Source organism: Lactuca serriola, chromosome 8 (genome assembly GCF_051521515.1).
Source record: "Lactuca serriola cultivar US96UC23 chromosome 8, Lser_US96UC23_V15, whole genome shotgun sequence".
Classification (NCBI taxonomy): domain Eukaryota; kingdom Viridiplantae; phylum Streptophyta; class Magnoliopsida; order Asterales; family Asteraceae; genus Lactuca; species Lactuca serriola.
This window is the reverse complement of record NC_136415.1, coordinates 247,802,823-247,813,001: the sequence shown is the minus strand read 5'-3', so window position 1 is coordinate 247,813,001 and position 10,179 is coordinate 247,802,823.

Below are 10,179 nucleotides of genomic sequence, written 5' to 3'. Positions count from 1 at the left end.
TTTGTCCACTCTGTTAGTTTGAACGACTTGATTAGGTATAGTTTGGACTTTAGAAAAAACATTTGCTTTTGCTTTTAAAATTTCTAGTTTATTTTGAGAAATGCGAGCAAACTCAACAAAATTTTCAGAAATCAAAGCTTTCGCAGGTTTAGTTTCGGTTTTAACAAACTCTGAGCAATCTATCTCATCCTCTACAAAGAGTTCGCTCATATCACTGTCCTCATCAAATTCAGATGTGCTTTTAACATTTATTTTGTTTTCTAAACTCAATATGCCACTCAATGAATCAAATTTCTTTATAGTATCAGATTTGATTTGCTTTTTATCTTTTTCGTCAAAAATCTGTTTTAGCATATCTTTATGGTCTTTGGTCTTAGTGTATGATTCAATTTTCCCCAGTCCAACTATGTAAGCATGAGAGGTTTCATCAGACGAGATGATGGATTCGTATATATAACAATTGACGTCAATTTTCAACTTCCTTTAATTCAAGAAATGGTAAAATCATCTTGAGAGTTTTCTTACCAATCTCACAATCAAGGTGCAACTGAGTAATGTTAAAATAATGCCTTTAAGCAATTAAACAAAAAATGTTATGTTGTTTTAAAAGCTTCAAATTGTCTCATTGCAAGTAAATTAATTGATCCCTAGACTTAGACAAATCTAACTCGATCCTCTCTATCCACATTCGCTTCTCATCTCTTTTCGACGAAACCCTGCTAATTTGATCAGTTAGGCTAGAGTTTTTCAAACAAGTTCTTTTTAAACTATCACTAATGCTTGAAAAGGTGAATTTTAGGTCATTTAATTCAGTCTCGTGTCTAGATATAGGTATATTGAGAATTAGATTTACCTTGTTAATCAACGAGTCGCACTCATTGATTTGTTCCGGAACTGGTCTTGTTGCAAAACAACTATCCTCTCCTCTTTCATTCTCAATGGCACTCCCCTGCATCTGTGACCTTTCATTCGTCACCATCAAGCATCTTCCTCCAAATTAAGAACTCTCTTCTTTCGCAACGAACGCCTTGCCATGTGTGGGCCTGCGAACCTTGTCATCTTCAGAGTCAGTCGACCAGATCTCAACTCCTCCAAACTCGTTTTGTACTACATTTTCCTACAAAATCAAAGCAGGCATAGAGTTATCACCATTCTTCTTCTTCTTGATTTCTTCTAGCTTTTGCATATGGTAAGCCTCATCATCTTCTCCTTCCTTCTTCTCGTTTAACCTTCTCAGCATGCAATCCTTGGCCAAATCATTTTTGCCATGACAATAGTTGCAGTCATAGCCAGAGTCCCCCATGAGCTTCTTCTCCTTTTTGTCTTCATCCTTTTGAGAAGCGCTTTTATTCTCTTCTTTCACCTTTTAGAGCTGTAGCTGCCCTGTCGGTTTCGGTTTTTGTTTGAGGGGAACTTTTTCCTTACGAACCTCTTGGGTTTTGAAACCATTAAAGCAAACTCCTCATTTGTTAGTTCATATTCAGATTAATCAGACTCAGACTCATCATCTGCAACTGTCTTGCCTTTCTTAATAAGGGCCAGAGATCCCTTTCGAAAAACAACTTTCACTTCTTTAGTCACCTCACTCTCGTGTGCCTTCAAGATCCTAACAAGCTTGGCTAAGGAATAGTTTTTAAACTGCTCATTCGCCTTGACAGTAGAAACCACTGCCATCCATTCAGATCTAAGCCCATTCATGAATGTAACTTTCTATTCGATTACTTCTCTTCCAATACCATGTTTCATCATCTTACTCAGAAGATGATTTTAGTGATTGAACGTCAGAACCAGAATTTCTTTAGGCTTTTGTGCGAAGGCACCAAATTCTAAAGACAAGAGCGTTTGAGTAGAGTGCTCAATATCTGGATCAGTGGGGTAGAGTTCCTTGAGCCTATCCCGGATGGCTTTACTAATATCACATCAACTGACTAGACGAAAAGTATTAGCCTCCAAAGCGAATCTAATGATCCTCATTGCTTTAACGTTGCTGATTAACTTCTCTTTCTCATCCAGAGGAACATCCTTTACATCAAGGAGCAGTTGGTTATATTCCTTCTAAGTTTTAATTTTCCTCCTTGTTCCAGTATGAACAAAGCACCCAGAGTGATAGCTTCCCAGATAAGATAACCATTGTCCTCCATACCAAAAACATACTCTTTAAAATGAAGAGCCCAAACTTCATATTCATTGGGAAACAGGACAGGAATCCTTGTGGTTAAATCAATAGCGTTAGACAGATTGATTGAGTTGAAGTTGGAATCGTATTGCTGCATGATGATAAGATCTATAAAACTTGTTAAGAATCAGATGTGTAAACTAAGACAGATTAAAGGGTAATATTAAGATCATTGTATGCCATCAAAAACACAATAAAGACGACTAACCAAGGTCCTATATTAACGAAAACACTAACAACTCAATAAAAAAAAAGATGCATATAGATTACACAGTATCCTGCTTTGTTACCAATTGTTAGGATGAAAATCCTTAAGGATCGTTTAGATTCAAAACAAGTAAAACAAGAACACAATGATGATCTAAATAATGATGAATGATTAAGTGTCACGCCTCAGAAGAACTCGACAAAGAATTGCTACTGTAGAGGCGTGATTAGGGTTACAGAATAATATTGGAGTTAACAAAAACATGATCCATGGACGCACCTTAAATACTCTAACCCTAGAATTAAATATTGGATGGACAGGCCCAAACCGTTTACATAACATACCATACAAAAAGCCTAATGATGCAACATCTAATACCCAACAGAGATCCCTACCTCCATTCCTATCATGGATGAATTCTTTGAAGACGTCTCTATCCCTTCACCCACTACTCCTATCTCAACCCCAATCACCATTGCTCCATGCCCTTCAGTTTCCTTGGGCATTTCGCAAGTCCAAACCCTAATCTTCAATGATTCCACCGCCACCACCACTACCTCAATTGTTGATCCTCCAGTGTCTGTCAATGGATCTGATGCGGGGGCAGGTGCTTCGGGATTCACCGTCAGCTATTATACTCCACCCATCTCTACTATAAGACAAGGTGATGCTGATACCATATTTTGGTGGTGAAGAAAAAGAATTTGAAGTGTTCCACTTCAGCCCTTTCTCTGCCCAGGCTGACAATGAATATGATGCCCCTATCACTCAAGGGCAACTCAAAGCAATAAAAAAGAAGTTGGATTCATTGCTTGAGTCAACAAAAGCTTCTTCTAGTGATTCTTACTCCCAAGAGGCTATTAAGGCTTTAATTAAGACTACATTAAAAGAACACGCCGCAAATCTGGAGAAGGCGAACAAGGTTGTGGAGAATTCAGCTGTCACATGCAAAGAAGCGACCAAAAAAGTCGATAAACTAAATTCTGATGCTCGATCCTTCATGCGCACCTTCCAGGGCTCAAATGAAACCAATACTATGAAAGCAAATATCTCAGTTCCTCACTTAAGACTGAGATGGAAGCTCTTACTCATGTTCGCACTTACCTTCAACACGACAACAACGAGTTTCAGAATACAATCTCCTCAAAGATTGATAAGCTTCACGACGAACTAGCCATGGAAAATAAAATCATAGATCAGCTGGCTACCAAAACAGGGAAGGTGAAGGTTCTCACCATCCAACTCAATCATGCGGACAAGGAGATTACGGAGCTTAATTCTGAAAGAGCACTCATGAAGAGCTGTATTGCAGATGTCAACTCCCTACTCTCTAACATTATTGAAACTAGTGATCCACTAATCCCTATCACTGTGAAGAAACATTTGGCAGAAAAGCTCTGGCCAGCATTCATAGTTCTCAACTGGCTTGAAGGTGTTTCAGAGTCCATGGTCCTTCCACAACAAGGGAGAGAAACAACGAAAGATCAATCAATGAAGGAACCAACCCTTAAGGCTGTTGGTACTTCCCTTAAAGCAGAACCGAAGGATAATGTAGCTTCGGCTTCTAAAGGCAAGGAAAGCTTCATGAAGAATCAATAATCGATGATAGTGAAGAAGAAGAGTCAGATGAACATGAGCTAAAAAGAAGAAAAGACCATGAAGCTCAAATGGACAAGCACCAAAGGATTGTTTGCGAGGTAGAGGAAAAAGAAAAAACCAAATGCGAAGCTCAGGTCACATTGGAAAGTTATAAAATCTTATTTCCTTTGTGGACTTTAGAGCGGATTTTTAATGAGGCAGTAGATAATCCTAGCATTCACTGGTTGAAGCCGGTTGCCTCTTTTGATCTTGAAAACATGCTGGATTTGCAATTTGACATGCCTCTCACACCAAAAGCCTTTCTGTTTCGCAGCTTTGTGGTAGTTGCGAATGCTTCAGATTCCGATACGGTGGTTGATAATCAATTCATGGAATTTTATTTGAAGCATGGCAAGCCTCAATTCCAGACATGGAGTTCTCAGAAGATAACAACTGTGAAGGTTGTAGGGCCAGTACGAACTGAGAGCTTCCTAAATGCAAAATTAAAAACAACTCGAGGTTCCAAGAGTTCTGGCTTCGAGTTCTCTCTCGCTAATCTACCTTGTTTAAACCCCTATGACTGGATCACTCTGTTACATTTCTTGATGAAATATGAGAAGAAGTATGAGCCTCTTGTGGAGCACATCAAGCGAATGTTGGTTTCATACATTTATGAAGTTGCGAAACGGGATGTTGAAATCACTTCTGTTCTGAAAAGAAAACCAACAGTCCTTCCTCAAGCTTCTGCAAGCGATGTCAACAACTGAGAATGGGGAAGATAGAGAAAGACAATTGATCCATGATGTTTTAGTGAGGAACCAAAGAACGCGGTGATTTCCAGAAATGTTTGTTCACTCTTCCTGACAAACACTTGCTCTCCACTGCTTGTTTGAATTATGTATTGGAGATTACAAGTCAGTGCAAGGCGAATGATATTGCTACAAAGAAGAATTTTTTGGATATGATACCCTGGTATATCGCTCTTCGCAGTACTCTTCTCAATGTTATGCCCAACCTCTTCAAGACTACGATGAAAACACACCAATGAAAGTCTCACTCCCAATCGACGCAAAGGGGGAGATTGTTGGGTATTTAATGTTGCGTCTTTATGGGCTTTGTGTTTAAGTCTATTTTGTACCGGGTAGGGCTTGTCCACCCGTCATTTACTTTTTGGTTTTTACTATTTAAGATACATGCATGCATAGGGTATTTACTAATCGTGTCATTATAAACCCTACATAGCCTCTACAGTAGCAGTTCTTTATCAAGCTCTTCTAAGGCAGTGACTTTTAATCATTCGACACATTCTTGATTCATATTCTGTGTTTGATTGTTTTTACTTGTTTGAATCTATTCGATCTATTGAGTTTTAAACTCAACACTTTATGTCAAAGAGGGCCTAGAGGAGTCCAGATCTGAAACCATGTCCTTGTGACAAGCTAAAACCCGAATATGACTCCATTTTGCCCTAGAAATGACTATTTCTTTCCCAAAGGAAGATCTAAACAATGAGAAGCCAAGGTATTAGCTTTTTACCTCCAAAAGAATACCAAAACGCAGTAGATGCTGGATCTACAAGCTTCCTCCCATTCCAAGCCTCAAAATCCTTAAGCCTCTGGGAGTCGGGATGTTACAATTCTCCCCCACTTGAACTAAACTTCGTCCTCAAAGTCCGCTGCAGCAAACAGATCCAGGTAATGCTCTCGCATTTCAGCCTCCGCCTTCCAATTCCACTCAGATCCCCTCCTGTGCTCCCATTATACCTTTACCAAAGGCACCTCCTTGTTCCTTAGAACCTTCACTTTCCGCTCCAAAACTGCCACATGTCTCTCCACATAATTTAGACACTCATCGACCTGAATATCATCTAATGACATTACCGCCTCCTCATCAAGTATGCACTTCCGTAACTGGGAGACGTGAAAACTGCTATGAATCTGACTGAGCTCCTCCGGGATATCCAATCTACATGCCACTTCGCCAATCGTGGCAATAACCCGAAAGGGAACAATGTATCAGTGACCTAACTTTCCTATCTTCATGAAACGGATCATGCCCTTCCAGGGTGAGACCTTCAGCAATACAATATTGCCGACTTGGAACTCTAACTCGGAACGGCATCGGTCATCATAACTCTTTTGCCGACTCTAAGTAGTCTGCAACCGTTGATGAATCTGTTGAATCTTCTCGGTAGTCTATAGGACTATCTCGGTTTGACCCATCACCCAGTGGCCAACCTCGCCCTAACAGACCGGGGTATGACATCTCCACCTGTACAACATCTTAAAAGGTGGAGCACCAATGCTGGAATGATAGTTGTAGGCAAACTCTGCAAGGGGTAGGTGGGAATCCCAGCTCCCACCAAAGTCAATGATGAAGGCCCTCAAAATGTCCTCGAGGGTCTGTATTAGCCACTCACTCTGGCCATCGGTCTGCGGATGATAAGCTATACTAAAATGAAGTCGCGTGCCCATCTCCTTGTGGAACTTCTGTAGAAGCGAGAGGTGATCCTAACATCACGGTCAGAAACAATTCAGCCCGGAACTCCATGGCGAGCAACGATCTCGCAGACATATAAGTTGGCCAGCTTCTTGGCCAATGAGCTCTCCCGAATGGGCAGGAAATGGGCACTCTTGGTCAATCGATCCATGATGACCTATATAGCATCAAATCCCTTTGCCGTCCTCGTCTACTTGGTAATGAAGTCCATCGTGATCTGTTACCATTTCCACATGGGAATCTCTAGAGCCTGCATCTTGCCATGCGGCCTCTGATGCTCGGCCTTGACTATCCTGCAGGTCACGCACCTATCGACATATTAAGCGATTCCTCGCTTCATGCACGGCCACTAGTAACTCATACTCAAATTTCTTAACATCTTGGTGGCCCCCTGGTGAATAGAGAAGTGAGACTTATGAGCCTCCTCTAGAACCATCTGTCTGACCCCACCAGACATCATAACCCATACCCGACCGCATCAGGTCAATAATCCCCGGCTATCCTGCACAAATTGGGTGTTCTCTCCCCTGATCCTCTCAAGTTTCCAGTTCTCCTGTCGCATACCCTCAGCCCGAGCTTCCCTAATCAAGCTCACGAGTGGATAATCCACAGATATCTTCATACATGCAGCTGGAGCAGAAGATCCAACAGACTTGCGGCTCAAAGCGTCCGCAACCACATTCGCTTTACCAGGATGGTAAAGGATCTCGCAGTCATAATCCTTGACTACGTCCAGCCACCTACAATGTCTCATGTTCAGGTTCAGCTGATCCATGATGTGTCTCAAACTCTTGTGGTCCATGTATATGGTACAGTGAACCCCATAGAGATAATGTCTCCAATTCTTGAGAGCGAATACTACTACTACCAGCTCTAGGTCATGTGTAGGGTATCTCGTCTCGTGCGGCTTCATTTGCTGCGATGCATAAGCTATCACCCGTCCTCTCTGTATAAGTATTGCTCCCAATCTGATGATCGATGCATCACAGAATACTATGAAATCCTCAACTCCCTTTAGGAGTGTCAAAACTGGCGCCTCGCAAAGTCGTTGCCGTAGAGTCTTGAATGCAGTCTGCTGCTTAAGGCCCCATTGGAACTCCACCCCCCTCCTCGTCAGAGGAGTGACGGGTACCTCAGTCTTGGAGAAATCATGTACGAATCTCTTGTAGTACCCCCACCAATCCCAAAAAAGCTCCTGATATCCGAGGGAGATTTTCGGAACTTCCCACTGCATTATCGCCTCAATTTTGGCGGGATCGACCAAAATCCCCTCTTGGTTAACGAGTTGTCCAAGGAACTGAACTTCTTGTAACCAAAACTCACACTTTGAGGACTTGGCATAAATCCGCTCTCGTCTCAAAACTCCCAATAGCTCACAGAGATGCGCTTCATGCTACTCCCTAGTCTTGGAATACACCAAGATGTCATCTATAAACATAATGACCAAGCGATCGAGCATCGGTTTGCATACCCGATTCATTAGGTCCATAAATATAGATGGCATGTTGGTGAGCCCAAACAGCATCACCATGAACTCGTAATTTCCATAATGAGTTCGAAACGCGATCTTCTCCACGTCCTCCTCCTTAACCCTAACCTGATGGTAGCCGAATCTCAAATCTATCTTGGAGAACCAAGATGCTCCCTGCAAGTGATCGAAAAGATCATCTATCATCGGGAGTGGATAACGGTTCTTCACCATCAAATTGTTCAACTCCTGGTAGTCAATGCACATCCGGAGTGAACCATCCTTCTTCTTGACAAAGAGAATCGGCGCTCCCAAAGGAGAACGGCTCGGACGAATGAACTGCTTACCCAACAGTTCCTGTAACTGAGATGACAACTCCTGCATCTCTGGTGGTGCCAATCAGTATGGCGCCTTGGCGATAGGGGCCGCACCCGGCACTGGGTCAATCCTGAACTCGACTTGCCTCTCCGGAGGCACTCCGGGTAACTCCTCCGGACACACATCAGCGAACTCTATCACAACCAGAACATCTGAAATTGAAACATGATCCCTGACCCGTATATCTACCACATATACTAAGTAGCCCGCACACCCGTGTTGAATGTACTGTAGAGCCCTGGCAGTCGAGCAAAACCCTAAACCCAATCTGGTGCCCTCGCTGTAGATAATCAGTTCTCCCCCACTTGGGGTTCGAACTATCACCCGCTAACCTTCGCAGTCGTTCATGGCACTAAAGCAACTAAGCCAGTCCATACCCACAATCACACAAACATCCCCCATGGGAATCAGAATCAAGTCTATCGGGAATGATACCCTGATAGCCTAAAGAAGTGGAAACCCCGAGTTCATTGGCGATAGAGACTCGCAACAAACACTCTAGCTCTCCTACTAAAAAACCGAACTCCCTACCGAATGAATAAGAGACAAATTACCAACTCGTCCCAAGTCAAATAATACCAAAGCAGGTAAAGAGTTCACTAAGAACGTACCTAATCATAGGTACAAACATATATACATAAAACAAATACAATTTAGAAGATAAAGGATAGAAGCATACCAGCAACCACATTCGGTGCTATCTTGGCCTCCTCGGTTGTAAGCTGGAAGGTGCGCCCCCGAGCCTTCGGAGGATCTACTCTACCCTGACCCCTGTCATTAATCCTCAGTGTAGCCAGTTCTGGAGCCTATGTTGGTCTGCCAGCAAGCTGTGGATAGTTGGTCTTCACATGACCAACCTGATTGTAGTGATAACAGATCCTCATATCCTAAACCAGGGTTGGCTGGTGGCAATCCCATGCAAAGTGCCCCTCTTTTCCGCACTTGCGGCACGCACTACCAGATCTACAAACTCATGAATGGCCCTTCCCGCACTTTCCACAAGTGCGACAACGCTAGCCCCCGTACCTAGAATCAACGGTCTTGGGCTGCTTCGGCGCAAGCTGTGACTGCGTCGGGGCCTGCCTCTGCTCCCACAACTATAACTTAATCTCTAGCTCACGCCGCGTAGTGGCCTCCTATAACTCCAGCAGTGTATCACAACGATGGGTAGCAACAAACTGGCGAATGTCGGTCTTGAGCATGCTAAGATAACATGTCATCTAAGCCTACTCGGAAGATAACTCCAGGAAAAACATCGCTCTTTTAGTGAACATACGGGTGATATCCGTCACCGACTCCGTAACCTGCCACAGATCCAAAAACTCCTATGCCAGCCACTCGTGCTCAACCCATGGAATGTAGCGAGCACGGAACATCTCCCTGAACTAATCCCAAGTAACCGTAACTCTCTGATCATCAGTATACGACCTGGTCATCAACCTACACCAGTCCTTTGCTTCGGACCTCAGCAGGTTCAGAGCACATCTGACCTTCTGGTTAGCAGGACATGAGCATGTGAAGAAGCATCCCTCCACATCAGACAGCCACCTCATGGATATAATCGGGTCCTGAATTCCATCAAAAGTCAGGGGTTTCCTATTATCAAAGTCATGGTACTGAAAAGCCCAGCTAGTCCCACCACCAGCGGCTGCTATGGCTACAGAGGCTACATCAGCAGTCGTCTCAGCAAGAGCTGCATAGCGCTCATCAAAGTACTCCACCATGGTGGTCTTGATAGACCCAAACATCTCTGGAAACTGTGCCTAGAATAGTGTAGCAACCTTATCCTGCAACATCTCCCGAATCTTGGCGTCCAACTCATCCGGTATTATCTGACCGATAGTCTTGGGCACTGCTGGTTCCTCCTGACTG